Source organism: Leopardus geoffroyi, chromosome C1 (assembly GCF_018350155.1).
Source record: "Leopardus geoffroyi isolate Oge1 chromosome C1, O.geoffroyi_Oge1_pat1.0, whole genome shotgun sequence".
Lineage (NCBI taxonomy): Eukaryota > Metazoa > Chordata > Mammalia > Carnivora > Felidae > Leopardus > Leopardus geoffroyi.
This window is the reverse complement of record NC_059328.1, coordinates 75,864,154-75,883,251: the sequence shown is the minus strand read 5'-3', so window position 1 is coordinate 75,883,251 and position 19,098 is coordinate 75,864,154. Positions and strand designations below refer to the sequence as shown.

The window sequence follows — 19,098 nt, the reverse complement described above, 5'->3', positions numbered from 1 at the left end:
GACCCCCTAAAATTCTCTGCAGAGGCATGCGGTCATATTAAGCATCTTCCTTCTAAACCACAATGGCCACTGCTTACTGAGCCCATTACCATCCTCAGGTGGACATATAAAGATATGAGATGCTCCTACGCAGGACACCGGCATGATTTTAATAGTATTTTAACATAAAATTTAAAGGTAGTTTCTATAAATTTCCTTCTCAGTGAAGTGATTACAGTTGCTGTGCACATCTAGGGTGATATAAAGTCCTTTTTCCAAAACAGTATATGCCCACAATAAAACTAATAAAAATATTGCTGTTATTACCTTATATGTATATATTACCTCTTTGAACATCTACATTCCCAGAACTCTAAGTTTAGTAATAAACAACCACATTAATGTAAAAAATAAAAGTCATCTCTACTTTCATTTTGTTCAACGTGATGTACTGGTTACAATGCAAATTTTACAGCTAGAAATTTATAGTGGGTTTGAAATCTAGCTCTGTGCCAACCTCTTTAAATTATGTGCACTTAGAAAAGTGCCTGGCAGTAAATACGACAATTATCAACCTCATTATTTAATTAAGAAAATATTAGCTAGGCTTCTCTCTTGGGAAGATTCTGGATCCTCAAAAATCCTATTTACTCTGTTTCTTTATATCTAATGTTCATAGAATGTGCCTAAAAAGTACTCCCAAATTGTGGTGACCTCTTTAAAACATTTGCTAATTTTTTCCCTTGCCTCGAGATTGGCCAGTTTCTGTGGCACCTGGGTGGCTCAGTCAGTTGGGCGTCCGACTTCGGCTCAGGCCATGATCTCAGTTTGTGGGTTCTAGCCCCACATCGGGCTCTGTGCTGATGGCTCAGAGCCTGGGGCCTGCTTTGGATTCTGTATCTCCCTCTTTCTGCTCCTCCCCTGCTCATGCTCTGTCTCTCTCTGTCTCTCAAAAATAAATGTTAAAAAAAAAAAAGGCCAGTTTTTTCAAATCAACCATCTCTAATTCCATTTGTTATCTGTCCCTGTTGTATGATATAGTGAAACAAAACCCCATGAAAATGCCAACCTGCCCCGGTTCTTGAAGTAGATATCTGCAAACGCAGAGGTCTCAGGTGTACAAATCTGCTAGATCCTCCATAGACTATGTGGCTTCTAGACCTTACTCAGCACCTAGCATCTCTGGAGTATGACACAGAGTTTTAGGAAACTCTTGAGTTTGAGAAGATCTTAATGATAATGATAAGGTCAACTGAGTAACTGAACTTAAGAACAAAGGCCCATCCCTACCCCACACCTTCAGGTGGTTACACCTGCTAGTGTGAAGAGCACTTTGGAAAGGCTGTTTGTCTGAGTGCTGCCATCTACGAACACAGCTGCCTTTCTGAGGTCTACGGCATGGTCAGCAGCTGTGCTCCTATGTTCCTTGTGCCTTCAGCTATAAGATAGCAGTACCATTGTGGGAGAGATCACTTATTGCCTTCCAGTATCTAGTCTCTCCTTTTTACAGAATAGAGAACACCTGTTCCAACCTCCTTGCAGGCAGGGGTGACCATGTGACTTAGTTCTAGCCAGTGAAATATAAAGAGAAAAAATATAGTCAATTCTGAGTTGTGTCCTTAAAAGCAAGGAGTTTACCCTTAACATATCCTCCTCCCCTCTTCTAAGCTGGGATGAAGGTTTAGTATTCAGGATCTTCAACCATGCCAGTGAGGGATACACAATAGCAAGAGTGGAGCATCAAGACATGTGGAGGATGAACTCTTGACATCATAGATCTACATGACAGTGTTCCTACTAGTATGAGAGAGAATGTCCTTTCTTGTTTGTCACTATTAGGGATGGAGGAGGCAGAGATTTTGACAGTACTTGCATTCATAACTTAACTCTTTAGTTGCATGTGACACTGCTCACACTGGAGGAGGTGAACGCATGCCAGCTAGGGAGTGTGAGAAGTCATAGGTTCCACACGGCATATTTTCCAGGCACACTGGCTTCACTCAAAAGATTAAAAATTTTTTTTACATTTATTTATTTTTGATAGAGAGAGACAGAGCAAAAGTGGGGGAGGGGCAGAGAGAGAGAAGGAGACACAGAATTGGAAGCAGGCTCCAGGCTCCAAGGTGTCAGCACAGAGCCCAACGTGGGGCTCGAATTCACAAACCGTGAGATCGTGACCTGAACTGAAGCCGGACACTTAACCGACTGAGCCACCCAGGTGTCCCTCTACTCAAAGATTTTGGATGAAAAGAAAGTGTCACATTGAAACCAACAAGGGTGTGGTTTAATGTGCATTTTAGAGTTAAAATACAAGATAATAAATGAAATTTGGTGCTTCAAACAATGCTTCTGGCTCTACTCCAGATTTATGAAATGAGCTGAAATTCTGAAAGTCTGATTTCTGAAAAATCTCTTCTATCCTGAGGGAGGCTCTGATAGACAGTATGAAGAGCATTACTTGTAGAAAGAACATTAGACTGGACGTTCAAGGTTCTAGACCAAACTCTACTACTGACTATACTGTATTAGACCAGTCCTAGTGCCCTGGTGCTTGTTACAATAATAAAACAGAACCACATGCCTGTATGTTCAGCCAATACACACTATTAAACACACACACACACACACACACACACACACACACACACACACAAATGGGTTGCATGAGGGATAAAGATGATGTAGACATGATCTTGAAAGGCAGTGAGATGTGAGGTATTGTAATTCTGGCACAATGACGTCTAACTGGAAGCCTTCCAGAAAAGGGCTGCTTACCATCTTAACACCTATTATGAAGCTCTTTGGTAGAAAAATTCTACAACTCACACAGTACTCCTAAACAGCTTTCTATGCTTCATTATTAAATATGAACACACCATTACAGATTACCAGCCATCTCTGGGGAATGCCTCCAACCTGAAAGATGGATCTAAACAAACACATAATCAAGAGTGAATGAACACACAGAAAACCAAAAGCAGGACAAACACACAAAGCAGATTGTAACAGATCACATTTAAAAGACTCCAACCTATATTTAATATTCTCAGAGCACTAGCAGAAGATACTGTGTCCATAAACACATCAGAAGAAACTTGGAAATTAAAAATAAGATAATAAAAAAGTCAATCTAAGGGTTAGATTGCAACTGGAGGAAATTCACTGTAAAGTCAAAAAGGCAAAGGGAAGAAAAAACAGAAATATAGATTCCAGATCTGATAGATGAAAACAGAAATCTTATTTGTAAAGTCTGATAGCTGAAAATGGAAATCTTATTTGTAAAGAGTAAAAAGATAAAATGAGCAGGGAATTATTGCAAGAAAATTTCCCCAAACTGCAGGATATGAGTCTCAATATTTAAAAAGGCTGACTAAAGTGTCCAGCACAACGAATGCATATAAATACCTGTGCCATCATGAGATTTCAGAACTTTAGGCATAAAGAGAAGATCCTAAAAGCTTCTGAGAGAGAGGAGGTTAGAGGGTACATACAAAGAAACAAAATTCAAATCAGCATAAGACTTTTCAGTAACAACACTGAACACCAGAAGATAATGGTTAAAAAAAAAAAAAAAACTTTAGAATTCTTAGTGAAATAGTTTTTTGTTGTTGTTTTGAATGCAGGGCTCGAACTCACGACCCTGAGATCAAGACCTGAGCTGAGATCAAGAGTCCGATGCTTAACTGACTGAGCTACCTGGTGCCCTCAAAAGTAATTGTTAATTTAGAGTTCAGTATCCAGCCAAACTAACTTTCAATTTTGAGTAGAATAAATAATAGATTTTAGACTCTGAAATGTTCAGAAAACTTACACTCACATGTGCAATTTAAGAAATAAAACAAATGAACATAGGGGGAGGAGGGGAAAAGAGAGAAGCAAACCATAAGAGACTCTTAATTATAAAGAACGAATGCAGGGTTGATGGAGGGAGGTGGGGGTGGGATGGGCTAGACGGGTGACGGGTGGGTTTTAAGGAGGCACTTGTGAAAAGCACTGGGTGTTGTATGTAAGTCACTAAATTTTACTCCTGAAACCAATATTACCCTATATGTTAACTAACTAGAATTTAAATAATAACTTGAAACAAAAAAAGTACAGAGGGATGTAAAGGCAATTAAAAAATCCCTCTCTTAAATCCCAGCTTTAGATACTCAGCTGCAGACTTGACATTTACCATTGGGTGTTTAATAGGCATTTCAAAATCAATCAGTCCAAAACAATCCTTCATTTCACCCCCAAATCTGCTCTTCCCACATCTTCTACATTTCAGTTCCTCTGGTCCAAAACCTTGAATTCTGACTTTATTCTCTCAAATCCAGGTCTATTGTGTCTGCAAACCTACCGGGCCCACCTTTACAGTATCTCCAGAATAGGAACATTTCTCATTACACTAGGACCTGAGCCACCAGCATATCTCGTGTGGTTTACTGCAACAGCTTCCTAATAGTCTCCATGCTTACCTGCTTGCCTCCTATAACCTAGTCTCTTCTCTGCCTCTGTTTTTTAAAGTGTGCCTTTTCAGGAAATCAGTAAGTTCAAAGAATACTACACATTACCTGCTTTTTTAATTCTCATTTTCTCATGAGTATACAAGGGAGTTTTCTAGAAGCTACATGACATGTGATAGTGAACAGACTGAATGCCAGACACTGAGGAAATTGTAAAAATGTAAACACTGTCATTTTCTCTTTTTTGGGTGAAAATATAGTTATTTTCATTAGAAAATTTTCTCTGTGTTAACATGTAGTGGCTTTATTAATGTTATTTTAAAATAAAAACTTAGTTTTAAATTCCTAATATGGTAAATATCTACAGATATAAACCACACAAAGCTCTGTCTTTATATAATTTTTTAACTATATAAAAATTTCAATAATTTTTAAAAAATTTTCCACTTTTTAATTAAGCTTTTAAATTCCAATATAGTTAACATACAGTGTTATATTAATTTAAGGTGTACAATATAGCAATTCAACAATTCTATACATTATTCAGTGCTCATCATGAAAAGTGTAGTCTTTAATCCCCATCACCTATTTCACCCATCCCCCCATCCACTTCCCCTCTGGTAACCATCAGTTTGTTCTCTAGAGTTAAGAGAAATCTGTGCTTTTAACAATCCATACCCTTCATATGTTTGGTAGCTACTGATGAAGAGGACAGAACCCTGGCCTATGAGCTTGGAGTCCTGGATTCCTATCAGGGTCTCCATGATTTGCTTCATAACTTCATTTTTTTTTTTTTAATTTTATTTTTTAAAATTTACATCCAAATTAGTCAGCATATAGTGCAACAATGATTTCAGGAGTAGATTCCTTAGTGCCCCTTACCCATTTAGCCCATCCTCCCTCCCACACCCCCTCCAGTAACCCTCAGTTTGTTCTCCATATTTATGAGTCTCTTCTGTTTTGTCCCCCTCCCTGTTTTTATATTAGTTTCCCTTCCCTTATGTCCATCTGTTTTGTCTCGTAGAGTCCTCATATGAGTGAAGTCGTATGATATTTGTCTTTCTCTGACTAATTTCACTTAGCTTAATACCCTCTAGTTCCATCCACGTAGTTGCAAATGGCAAGATTTCATTCTTTTTGATTGCGGAGTAATACTCCATTGTGTGTGTGTGTGTGTGTGTGTGTGTGTGTGTGTGTGTGTGTGTGTATACACATACCACATTTTCTTTATCCATTCATCCATCCATCGATGGACATTTGGGCTCTTTCCATACTTTGGCTATTGTTGATAGTGCTGCTATAAACATGGGGGTGCATGTGTCCCTTCAAAAGAGTACACCTGTATCCCTTGGATAAATACCTAGTAGTGCAATTGCTGGGTCGTAGGGTAGTTCTATTTTTAGTTTTTTTGAGGAACCCCCATACTGTTTTCCAGAGTGGCTGCACCAGCTTGCATTCCCAAATAATTTTTTAAGAGTGAAAGGCCCTGAGGCCAAAAAATTAGCTAAGGGCTTCTCTACACTGCCACCAGAGTGATCCTTTTAAAAGTCAAGTCGGATTTTGGGGCGCCTGGGTGGCGCAGTCGGTTAAGCGTCCGACTTCAGCCAGGTCACGATCTCGCGGTCCGTGAGTTCGAGCCCCGCGTCGGGCTCTGGGCTGATGGCTCAGAGCCTGGAGCCTGTTTCCGATTCTGTGTCTCCCTCTCTCTCTGCCCCTCGCCCGTTCATGCTCTGTCTCTCTCTGTCCCCAAAATAAATAAACGTTGAAAAAAAAAATTAAAAAAAAAAAATAAAAGTCAAGTCGGATTTTGATCCTCATTTCCTCACAATCCTCTAACGGCTCCTCATTTCACCTGAGTAGAAGTGGACAAAAATAAAATCTTTAAAAAAAGGAGGGGTGGCTGCTGGGGCATCTAGGTGGCTCAGTGGGTTGAGTGTCATGACTTTGGCTCAGGTTGGGATCACATGGTTCCTGAGTTTGAGCCCCACATCAGGCTGGCTGCTGTCTGTCTGCGCAAAGCCCACTTTGGATCCTCTGTCCCCCTCGCCCTTTCCCTCCTCTTCTTGCATTCTCCCAAAAATAAATAAATATTTTAAAAAGGGGAGGGTTCTTCGCTGGCTCAGTCGGTGGAGCATGTGACTCTTGACCTCTGGGTTGTGAGTTCAAGCCCTACACTGGGTGTAGAGATTACTTAAAAATAAAAAAATTTTTTTTTTAGAAGAAGTGGACAAGATACTCCATGAGCCTACAACATCCTCGTTTAACAACGACTACTCTCCCCCTTGCTCAGTGCCCTCCTCTCACTTTGGCCTTCTCGCTGTTCCTCCATCATGCCAAGGATACACCTTTGTACCTGCTGTTCACTCTGCCTAGATTGCTCTTTCCACAGATGTGGATGGCTCCGTCCCCGAGTCCAGGTCTTCGCCTTCCGAGCCATATTTTTAATTGTTTCCCTTTCTGGATAATTCAATACATGCAAATATTTCCTTGTCCCCCTGTGGTAGTACTGTCCCTTACCTTTGCCATGCACGTATTTGTTTACCTTACCCCCTCTGCCACAGAGTAAGTCTTCAGGGATAATGGCTGGTTTTTAGTCTCCTCAAAGGATAGCAGGTCTGGTGGTTTGCACCCAATATAGTCTTAAATGAAAAATACATGATCTCAAGGGATTATCTGGCTAAACCTTCAGGCAAGACCATATTCAACCCATGACAGAGAGCCCCAATGCTACTCTATTTTTAAAGTATCTTAAAGACCTAACCTCTATGAAAATTCGTGTAAAGGCTGATGTCTTGATGTCATCCTCATTCCGCAGATTAAATTTTTACCTCTTTTGAGAAGAGATGTATAATCACTCTTCACACTCAGTTGGAGACCCTTTTATACCCTTGGAAGTAATTATAACATTTCTCCTCATCCTCTTAATCTGAGCTGAAACATCCCAATTCTTTTCATTTTTTCCACATAGATTCAGTTTTTCAATGTTTTAATTTAATCCTCTTTGTGATGGTCTTCTGACTTCCTTCCAAATTTTTCATCTTCCTGCTTATTTGTGTAGTCCTAAATTAAACCGTAAGAGCTAGTGTGGCGTCAGAGGTTCCTAGAGTCTGCTTTTCTTTTACTGCATCCTGGGTATGCTTTTAAAATATACAATACATTGCCTTGTAAAAGAAAAATTGTTCCGGGGCGCCTGGGTGGCGCAGTCGGTTAAGCGGCCGACTTCAGCCAGGTCACGATCTCGCGGTCCGGGAGTTCGAGCCCCGCATCGGGCTCTGGGCTGACGGCTCAGAGCCTGGAGCCTGTTTCCGATTCTGTGTCTCCCTCTCTCTCTCTGCCCCTCCCCCGTTCATGCTCTGTCTCTCTCTGTCCCAAAAAAATAAAATAAAAACATTGAAAAAAAAAATTAAAAAAAAAAAGAAAAATTGTTCCTAATCTGTTTGTCTGATATAACTTGCAACCTCCTCCCAGAAAGAAATGTGCTCTCGATACAATGTTTAAGTAGTTGAGTCTCATGAACTTTAATGACATTAAGACTTGTTCTGGGAAATCAGTTACCACCCACACAGTTGACCGGCTGTCAACCACGTTTAGTAGCCTTTAACCAATATTATTTTCTTCTGATGTTGAATCTAATGCTTTTCTAACCATTCTTTTCTCCCATAAAATGTCCCTACCAAGAGCAAATCTTTAAATTAGCCTACTAGGGAGTTTTTCCCTTTCAAGAAGTTTGTTACATACTAACAATGAAGTCGGGTTTTTTTGTTTTGTTTTGTTTTGTTTTTGTTTTTGTTTTTAGTAAATGAAGAGATAAGTAATCTTGTTCTATAAAGGGAGAGACAATAAGAATTTAGGCTTTTCAGGTCACATATAATCTGTGTTGCATATTCTTTTTAAAAAATTTTAAACAACCTTCCAAAACGTAGAAACTAATTTCAGCAAGTGAGCCAGATAAAAACAGGTTGCAGACTTCAAACTACATGGGTCACAGTTTGCCAATTCCTAGTGGAATGGTTCTTGAAGTTTCAATGGAGACTCAAAAGAAGCAGAGCTGTGGGCAGCCTCTGGATCAAGGACCCTCAAGGCATGTTTGCCAATGAGATCCTGTATGTTTCTCTTCCAGAGCCTTGGAGTTTTTGCTGCAATTTAAGCACTTCAATGTGAAAGTCTAAAGGCCATCGGAAAGGAATCTCACCCTACGAGACTTAGATAACTTGTCATCCAAGTTGAGAGCCTGGAGAGCAGGCCCTAAGAATTGGCTGCACTTGGGGGTGAAGTTAAAATAGAACTCCTCCCCAGAATGAAGTTAGAGAGGTATACTGACACAAAGGATTCCCTAGAAGAGAAGTCAAGGGTAGAACCCAAAGTTTCTGTTCCATGTTTGAAGTTTGAGGATTTCTATGGCCAGTGTTTTGTATTTGACACACTCCATGGCTGAATGTCTGTTATTTTACTAAGAACAATCAAAGCCCTTAGAAAGAAAGTTGAGGATGAGCAAACATATGCATTGTTAAGAAACAAAGTATCCAAAACTTAGAAATGAGACAAAGGGAAGGCAGTACACTCTTTCAAGGTAATATTAAAGAACTGTTTAACTGGCTCACCCAAAGGTTATTTAGGGAATATAGCTTTCTTTAACTTGCTAATTATTGCTGATTCAATTCCAGACTTGTAGATTTTTGTCCAGTAGGAAACAAACAAACAAACACTGGTGTGTGTGTGTGTGTGTGTGTGTGTGTGTGTGTTTTAATAGCCCTGAAGGACTCTACCTAATTTTTGTATCTAACTGAAAAACGTTATTCTAACATTCTTTTTTCAGATAGTTCCTTGAACACTCTTTGAACCAGCTGGCTTCTTTATTAAGAACCTGAATAATTCCTCGACATGTTCATTCTATATTAAGAGTGATGTCCAACTTTTTGAAAATTATCCTTTGACAACATTCACAGAAGCCTTAAGTTATTTTGTGTCTTGGTTGCAGTGGGTTTGTGCATATATTTACATTTGTCTAAAAGTTAAAATTGCATGTAGGAATTTATTCAGGGGTTTTCTGTTCATTTGCCTGTATCTGGAAGTGGTTATTTATAGTGTTCTGCTTTTATGGTGAGTGAGTCCTTTGGGCCCGTATGAGGCGTTAGCTTCCCACTTGCTCAGAACATTTCTAAGAATGAAGGTTCAGTGGTTGCAGGAGTTCGTCTTTTGTGTGTTAGGAGGATACCTGTTTAAACAAATAGATTCACATTGAAAGGAAGGGAAAAGGGAAATCTGTCTGGGTGATTTCACAAGGGTGTGAAGAGAAAAGGTTAGGGGAAATTTCTGCCAGGTCTTGGTCTGACAGTGAGTTAAAAGAATAGTACTAAATAGACTGAAACGGGTCCAATTTACCAAGATAGTCTCTCCATCACCATCCCATGCAAAAGAGCAGTGCCTGAAAAAAATGTCAACCAATGAGAGGTATTTTACTTTCATAGGTGACTTTCCCTCTTTCCAGAGAGAAACTAACAAGACTGTAGACTTTCAAATGAATGGAGTTCACATTTTTTAGGCAGAAGCTAATAAACACTTACATACTTCTAGACTAAGGGAATATGAAAAATATCCCCCTCCACCCTACAATAAAAAGAGGAAAAAAATGCACAAAAGGGAAGTTTGGCGTTAATGGGTGGTGTCCTGGTCACTAAGGACAAGGAACCAGAAAATATACAAATAATTATGTAGTCAGTCTTCAGCAGGCCTTTTCATATTTCTTAACCAGAACTGTTATTCCAAAATTTAAAGAGATTTTAGTTGCACTTTACTAGTACTTTGCAAACTGTGGCTGAATTATATTAAGATTCAAAATTCAATGGATACTTCTGATGATGAATACTTAGACAAATTAAACTATCTTGTTAATTTTCATTAAAGAGGCAGTTAAATGCCTCGGCCCTGATTTTATTCTAATTTGGGATATGATGCAAAAATTATACTCATTTACATCAAACTCATTTACATCAAAATTTTAAACACACAGTTGCATACAACCCAGCAATTCTATTTCTACATGCATCTATCCAACAGAGAAATGAAAACCTATGTCCACACAGAAACTTGTATACGAACATTCATAGGAGTATTTCTCAGAACAACCTAAATGTCTAGCAACTGATAAATGGATAAAGAAAATATGGCATATCTATACAATATTGTTTGGCAGTACAAAGGCAAGGACTACTGACAGATATTACAACATGGATAAATCTCAAATGTATGCTAAATGAAAGAAGACACTCACAAAAGATCACATATTGTAGGATACCATTTACATGAAATGTGTGCACAATAGGCAAATCTATAGATATAGAAAACAGATTGGTGTCTTTCAACAGCTCAGGAGGAAGAGAAGTGGGAGGGTACAGTGGGGAGTGATAGCCAATGGGTACAGGTTTCTTTTTGGAGTGATGAAAATGTTGTAAAATTAGATTATACTGAAGAATTCTGTAACTGTACTAAAAACCACTGAATTGTATACTTTAAGCAAGTATTACAGTACACAACATATCTCAATAAAGTTGTTAAAACGTATTTTAGCTTATGCATGATTGATACGTTCTCTGATAAGATGTATATTTAATTGGAAGTTACTAAATTCCTTGTATTTATCTCAAAAATCAGATCATTATCTACACTAAAAGTTTAAGTGCTTGTAGATATGTTCAAAATTGAATTATAACCATTCAATGGTATAAGCATTCATACAACCATCATAACTATTTCTCTAATGATGGTTGTAAATTTTGGGCAATGCTACAATAATGTGAAACAATGGATGTTGTATTTCTTTGATATATATATATATATATTTTTTTTTAATGTTTATTTATTTTTGAGCGAGAGAGGCAGAGTACGAGTAGGGGAGGGGCAGAGAGAGGGAGACACAGAATCTGAAGCAGGCTGCAGGCTCTGAGCTGCATGAGATCGAGCATGAAGCCTACCTGGGATTGTCTCTCTCTGCCCCTTCCCTGTGCACACACATGTGCATACATGTGCTCTCTCTCAAAATAAACAAACATTAAAAACAATTAGATAATGAATAATCTTTGACAAAGTACTATCATGTGATAATTTAAATTTACATATCATATATACAAACATAATTTATTCTTCATAACATTCAAAGAATGATTATAAACACTGTTTTATAACACGCTTTATAAAGTTAATTTTATCTCAAAAAGTAAAGTTTCCCATTTTAAATACTGTCATCCCCAGTGCTTAGCTTATGCGATTTATATGATAAATAACATATACTGAGATACAATTATTTTTTGAAAGAGCTTAATAGATAACTGGTAACTGAGAAAGAAAAATAATTATTATTATTATTTAAAGTTTATTTATTTATGGGGGGAGGGGAGACAGAGTGAGAGAGAAAGAATTGCAAGCAAGTTCCATGCTCAATCATGAGATCATGACCTGAGCCGAAATCAAGAGTCAAACGCTTAACTGACTGGCCACCCAGGTGCCCCAAAAGAAAAATTATTTTTGAGATGACCTTTTCTCAGTATGAGGCTGTAAAATCATTTGCTTGTATATATACCCAGATAGCAAGTTATTTTTTTCTTCACCCAGCCCCATCTATTATTTCAAAAGGGGCAATTAGCTTTTTTGCTTTTGTACTGCTTTTTGGTATTCCTAAATTATAAATAACTGAAAGCAAACAAGCGGAGTAATAAGAGATTCCTGGCCTCTAGAGATATTAGAATTCTGACATGTTGTATAACTTTCCGATTTAGTTGTTAGTAAATACGACTACCAACAATATGGCTTCTCTTGTCACTGAGCATCTGTATTCTTATATGACATTTTATAATTGTTCTTTTAAGATTATGTTCCAAATTTGAAGCAATAAAGAAAAGATTTTTTATACTCAGGACATATTTGACACACACTAGACAGTATCCAGGTGGCATCAAAGGTTTGCTCCCTCTCCTACAAGCCAGATTACGGCATTCATAAGTAATAGAGATGCTAGCAATCATTAGCTTTAATTGATTTGCTCCCTAATTCCTTAATTAGGTCAACAGTAGGCTGCTCTGTTTATTGCAATCACATTATGGGGAAAGCTATCAAGCAGAAAAAAAAGTCAATAGGTAAGATGTTATTTAAAAAAAAAAATTATTTTAGAGACAGAGAGAGCATGAGTCAGGGAGAGGGAGAGAGAAAGAATCTCAAGCAGGCTCCACGCTCAGCATGAAGCTCAACACAGGACTTGATCCCACAACTCTAGGATCATGACCTGAGCACAAATCAAGAGTCGGAAGCTCAACCGACTAAACCACCCAGGCGTCCTGATAGGTAAAATGTTATTAATGTGACTATAATGTTAGGTACACTCTCAGGACAAGTAAAATCATCTACATGTTTACATACAAGGGCCGACTGAAATAGTGACTGACAACATATTTACTTCTAAGCTTTTTTGGTAAATTTTGAATACCTGCAATTCAGTTAGAGATTTGTGGGGCACTTATTGTTAGTTGCTGCTTTGTAGATTCCTTAGATAATGGAATCTTCTCTTCTTTCTTTCTTTCTTTTTTTGAGAGAAAGAGAGCATGAGCAGGGGTGGGGGAGAGGGAGACAGAGAGAATCCCAAGCAGGCTCTGCACTGTCATGTGGAGCCTGATGCTGGGCTTGAACTCATGAACCATGAGATCATGACCTGAGCTGAAGTCAAGAGTCAGACACAACCGACTGAGCCACCCAGGTGCCTCTGGAATCCTAATTTCTAATCACAAAGTTTATAGGGAGAGATATTTTTGCTACATCCTTTCTAATCTTTTATGTCTTTCATTTTTTCATCATTATTACATTTGCTAGCCTCCTGTATAATGTGGAGTGGGGATAAGACTTATGCTTGGAAACCAGCTACCCAGTGACCCAGTTAATTGCTGACTGTAAGTCAAGAGTCTAGTAACCTTTAACGCACATTTTGTATTTGGTCTCACAATTGTATCTGACCATCCATTGCTTTTATAAAATGGCCTTAGTAAGAATGAATTTTCAAGCTGACATACCAGAAACCTTTTTTCTTATATGTCAGACTAAAATAAAACGTTAACAAATACACTATTCTAAATACTGGTGATACAGAAATGAACATACCCAAACAAAACTCTGGCATATTCGTATGGTAGGCTTGTTTATTGTTCTTCAAGATATAATCGTATGCTTTCCTTAAGTAAATTTTATTGCTTATTTTTGACTATTTCCTTTTATTTTATTTTAATTTTGCCAAGCTCATTTCCAATCCTTGCTTCAACACCAAGCTACTCTATTCACCATGGAGCCATTTAAAGAAATATCAGATACATGTTTTCTGTTATGCCATCCAGATTCGTAGATAAAATGCCTAAGCCCTCAACTCAGATCCAAAGCCTAGACATACCTCCGGCTAGCTCCTCAACTTTAACCACTCTCTGATTACACAGATCCACATAGCTTTGCATTAACTACAAAGTTGTGTATGCTGGACAGTATTTCCTAACTTTGCTGATAATAACATTATCCTGGACCTAAGGTCAAGGGAAATAATACAAATTAGCCTGATGGTGTTTTCCTAATGAAGCTATTCTCACAGTTATTTTGAAAAAATCAAGGTGTTATTAGATTAATCCTCTATAATATTTTTTTCCAGAAGTTGGATTATATTTTTCCCATTTCAAAAACAAAAACAAACCATATTTAAAGTGGCTTCAATTGTCTAAGCCTCAACAATATTTAAGAAAGACTACTTAATTTGTATTGATGGGACAAGGTCTTCAAATACACAGAATGAACTCATAGGACTCATGACCTTTCATATATTTAGCTTACTTAGTGACATTTGTCCAGGATTTATTTTGGAGTCCTGACTTCATATTTTGCTCCTAATTTCCAATCACACATAGAAGTATTTCCATATACATATTTCATGACCCTAAGAAGGATAACTTCTAGTTACACTATCAAATTTCATAATCAGAATTTAAAGCAATAGAAAGGGGAAAAGATACATCCCCAGCTAGTAGGTTAGAAATGTTCCTGTCACATATACCATATACTTATCCCGTGACTATATCTTGAGCAGCTATGTCTCAGGCACTGTGCAGGTGCTGTGGATACAGACGTGCACAAGGCAGATATGGCTTCTGCCCTGAGGGAGGCTTCAGTGCAGCTCCAAAAATCAAGAGAAAAGATGCTGAAAAATAAATATATTACTGGAGGTTTGAGGGTGAAGGAAAGGAAAAAGAACACTATAGTCAAAGCAAAAGCTACAGGTGATGAGGATGAGTTGTTTGAAGGGAAGGGAGCGTACAGAGCCGATGAGCTCCAGATGCTGAAAGAAGTCAATATACAAAGAAGCCAAGCTCCCCTAATGCTCGTGGCTTCTGAGACTGAACACCAGAAGCCCAGTCTATGATCCCCAGGGAACTGGAGCAAGGAACAGAACACGAGAAAGCCAAGAATGACTTCAGAGCCCCACTCCCCCGTGAGATCATGACCTGAGCTGAAATCAAGAGTCGGACGCTTAACCGACTGAATCACCCAGGTGCCCTCAACTGAGAAAGGATTTGCAATGGGAGGTATATGGGCTCAGGAAGGAGGCAGCATTTAGGCTGGGCCTTGAAGAAGATACAGCTAGTAGAGATCTGGTCAAGGGTGAGGTATGTGGTAGGAAGATACTGGGATTGCCTTGAGTGATAAGCAAGGCTGAGAAATCAGAAGAGGCAGAAAACAGGAAAGTGTGTTTGCCAAAAATTACAAATTCCAACTCACTGAAATATGGCTAGTGAAGTTCTAAAAAAAATATGCAGCATGGAGCAAAGAAAAAACTGCGTTAGGTGAGCAAATGTTTTTAAGTCAGGACTACAAAAAAAGGATGTGATTCAAAAGTTAAAGATGCTAAACACTTGATTAGATGTTTGTATAGTTGAAGAATGAGTCACTGATAGCAATGACTAATCACTAGGTGCATGTAAAATATACACGGAGTTAAATACAGCAGAAATTTCAATCAGTGCTAGGATACAGGGGTGTTAATCCTTACCACTTACTGAACACCTACCAGGTGACAGGAGCTGTCCTTTATATGGATTGTTACACTTAGTCCACAAAATAACCCAACTAAGCAGGTTGTATTAACCTCATTATACATAAGGAAACTGGGGCTCAGAAAAGTTCCACGGCATGAATTAGTTTACACTCCTCCTTGATAGCAGAGCCCAATTTTTGGCCAGCTTTTCCCATCTTGAGGCCATGCTCTTTCCCCCGTGCCAATCTAGACTGATTTATATTTTAAGAAAAATTAAGTGGATTCAAGGATACTTCCATAGTAATGTCACCCTCATTGGTTATGGGTGCATTTCATATAGTGATCTAGGGCTGGAGATACAGCCTGCACTTCAGGGATGGAATATAAAAACTTGAGAGTGTATTGCAGCCTATCTGAGAACATCATTGTCAAGTGGATGAGAACAGCTGATGAAATAGAGTAAAATGTTTCCTTAAGTTCTTAATCAGTCATGCAATAGAGATCAATGGCAAGAACACAGGTTTGAGAAACAGAAGGCCCTGGATTCCAAATTTGAAGTCTACTCTATACTAGTTACATGGAAAACCATGGACAGGTGATTTTACTTCTTCAATCTCCGTTTCCTCATATAGTCATTACGGCAAATTAACAGTAAATTTATGTAGAAAGAAGAAAGGCCGCTTTGGATAATAGAAAAGTACATCATTAAGGCTAAGGAGAGTTGGCCTCATTCAGGCATTAAGTTAGCTCTCTGGTCTTGGGCAAGTCACAAACTCTCTTCTGTAAAATGTAGACAGTCACCATCTCCCTAAACATTTGTTGTAAGAATCTGAGTATAGTGTATGTTAGGTACCTAGAGCAGCTACACTATAGCAATGTACCATATTAAATCATTAACACAATGCGTGGAAAAATATGTATAACTTTCCACCCTATTTGCTTCTAAACTTGGGCTATATTATAATGTTATTGGTGACTGTAACTTAAAAATGCTACAGACTATTGGAAAATCATAAAAACAACTCGGTAAAAATTGGGCACCTCAGGAATTTTTAAAAATTGCTAACTTCGTATTGTTTTAAAAAGAGAAACTTCACATAAGTGGAAAATCATTCAGTCTTTTCCCTTACACTTTCTAATAAGCCCCCCCCCCAAAAAAAGCATTCCCTTCTAAAACATGCCATTAAACAAAGTACTTAGTCAATCTGGGAAATAAGAGAATAGTACTGTTAACAGTACTGTTAACAAAGACTTTGATAATTTTGTTACTAAGAAATCGTTAAACGTGCTTGCTATCTCTGATACCATTGTTAAATCGGTAGGACTGATCTGTGGTCAATCCATCATGCGAACCATCAAAAAATATCCATTCTTGCAAAGCTGGTCTCATCCCTCAAAAACAAACTGACCTCAAGACAGGATTTAAATGAATCACTCCAAAGTAAATCGGGGTTACACTCTTGGTCTTCACTATTTGAGCAAGTCAGGAGAAATGCGAATACTAGATTAGAGTTGTATACATCTGTGTCCACACATCCAGCACATGGTTTATTGATCTGAGCAAATTTGGGGAAGTTCAACTTACATTTTGGGTTTAGAAAAATAATTTAAAAATGAAGAAAAAAAATGTATACACACATAAGGGTTATTTTGCAGTGTTGTGCCAAACAAGAGGGTTACCATCACTTTGCCTCCTGTCCCATCTAGATGCCATTTTCCTGACTTGTCCATGAAGTAGCCTCATGGATGCCTTAGGACACCACTCCATACCTGTCTGGAAATGTGCCCATTGGTTGAGGCTCCATTTCTTGCACTATAAGAGGTATGTGACTAATTCCTCCTCCATAGAGCTGCGACAAATAAGGTCACTCAAGCCTCCCCTTGTCCAGCATTTGCACTCCCACAAAGATTCTTTTTTTTTTTTTTTTTTTTTTTACTTTAAGGAGGATGGGGACTTGCAGGTGTTTTCCTAACTGGTTTGCCGAGAGTTTCAAATGCTTAAAAAGAATCTGAAACCAAGTGAAGTTTGGTCTTCACACTTTGAAATATCCGTCCTGGGACGTGGGCTGGGTGTCTGTGGTTATTCGGAGCTAGGTAAGGTGTGAGCTTTTGAAGGAACTATAATCTGATGCACACCGGCAGGCGTAAGGTGGGGGAGGAAAGAACTGTCTGAGCAGCAAAGAAAGGAATTGGAGTCTACAGAGCACATCCTAAGGTTCCGGTGTTGCTAACTCCATCCCTAACCACCTCGCTGCTGGGAGGGGAAGGACCGGCGACCCTGGCTTGGGTCTCAACCGCCGGCCTAGACACCTGGCCCTCCGGATCCGGCTAAACCCTCTCTCCCCTCCGGTCCCGCAAAGGGGCAGGCGCCGCGCTCTCGTTCGCGTTGGACACCATCAGGCTGCTCTCTCCCTGAAAGTGCTAACTTCAGGGGCCTGGGGAGAGCAGACCAGAAGGGCCAGGCTGTGGGGTCTCCGGAGGTTTTCAGGTAGGGAAGAAGGACGACCGCCCCGGTGGTGGCCGCCTTTCCTCCTCGTCCTCCACCCCCGGTGCCCCCACCCCCCACCAAGTCCGCAGGACCTGCGGCGGCCGCTCTGTGCTCGGCGCCAGCCTGGGGTCCCCGGCCCCGCCGCTGGGGCTGGCGTGGGATGGGTGGGGTAGGGGCTGGCGGGTCCCCGAGCCCTGGCAGCGGGTGGCTCCAAGGACCACACAGTGGGCAGGCGACCACATATTCTGCGCGCCCGAGAGCGGGAGCAGTCAGGGACGCGAGCGAGGCGGGGCGAGCGGTGGCTCCCGCGCACCTAGCGGACCGAGCCCCGCGGTCCTCGGCGGGCCGCCCCTCTCCATCCCTCCGCGGTCCCCGCCCTTACCTCTGGGCGCTAGGGTGCCGGCGGGGAGGGCGCTGGGGAGTGGCGAGCGGTCTCCCGGTCGGACTCAGCGGCGGCCAGCGGCAGCGGGGTCGTCGGCGGGGCCGCTGCTCGGGGCGAGTGGCGCCCGGAGCACTGCGGCCGCGGCCACGGCGGCGTCTTCCTCCTCGTCCTGTTCGCGGGCTCCGAGCCGGGACGCAGCTACCGCCCCAGCCCCGCAGCCCTCCTCCCCTCCGCCTCCCCGGCCGCGGACGGAGCCGCCTCCAGCGCCGCCCCGCGCTCAGCCGGGCCAGCGGCAGCCAGCGCCGCCCAGCGCCCGGCCCCGGGGTCGCCGCCGCCGCCCGCCCCGCGGTCCCAGCCCCGCTGTGACGCAGGCCGCCGTGCCCGGGAACTTCCTCCCCTGCGGAGACCACCCCGCGCCGGGACTGGTCGGCGAGGCTGCCGCCGGCCGCCGGAGGCTTTCTTCTCCAAGTGGGAAACGAACCCTCCCGCGCTCTCCCGCGGGGCCGCTCCGGCCTCCGAGGCGGCCACCTGGCGGCCTCTGCCCGGGGAGCGGGCTGCGTCTAATACCTCCCCCATCGCTAACTGGGCGCGGGAAACCGAGGCTCTTCTGCGCTCTGTGGCCACTCCACTGCCGCAGCTCCTCCCCTGGGTGTTAGAGGGGAGCAGCTACCACTAAAAATAGCCCTTCTGGCAACTCCCCTGCCAGACTGGGGTCTGGGTAGAGATAATCCCTCCTCCTCGTCTCCCGCCC

At 41.0% G+C, this 19,098-nt stretch overlaps 1 protein-coding gene across 1 annotated transcript in view; it reads right to left on the bottom strand.

The window, feature by feature from the left end:
• LRRC8C (leucine rich repeat containing 8 VRAC subunit C) overlaps positions 1-18,525 on the bottom strand; it is an 82,664-nt gene extending 64,139 nt beyond the window's left edge. The window contains exon 1 of the mRNA XM_045478194.1: positions 18,348-18,525. The gene's annotated coding sequence lies outside the window, so the exon portion shown is untranslated. The remainder of the gene's footprint in view (positions 1-18,347) is intronic.
• Positions 18,526-19,098: the final 573 nt, after the last annotated feature.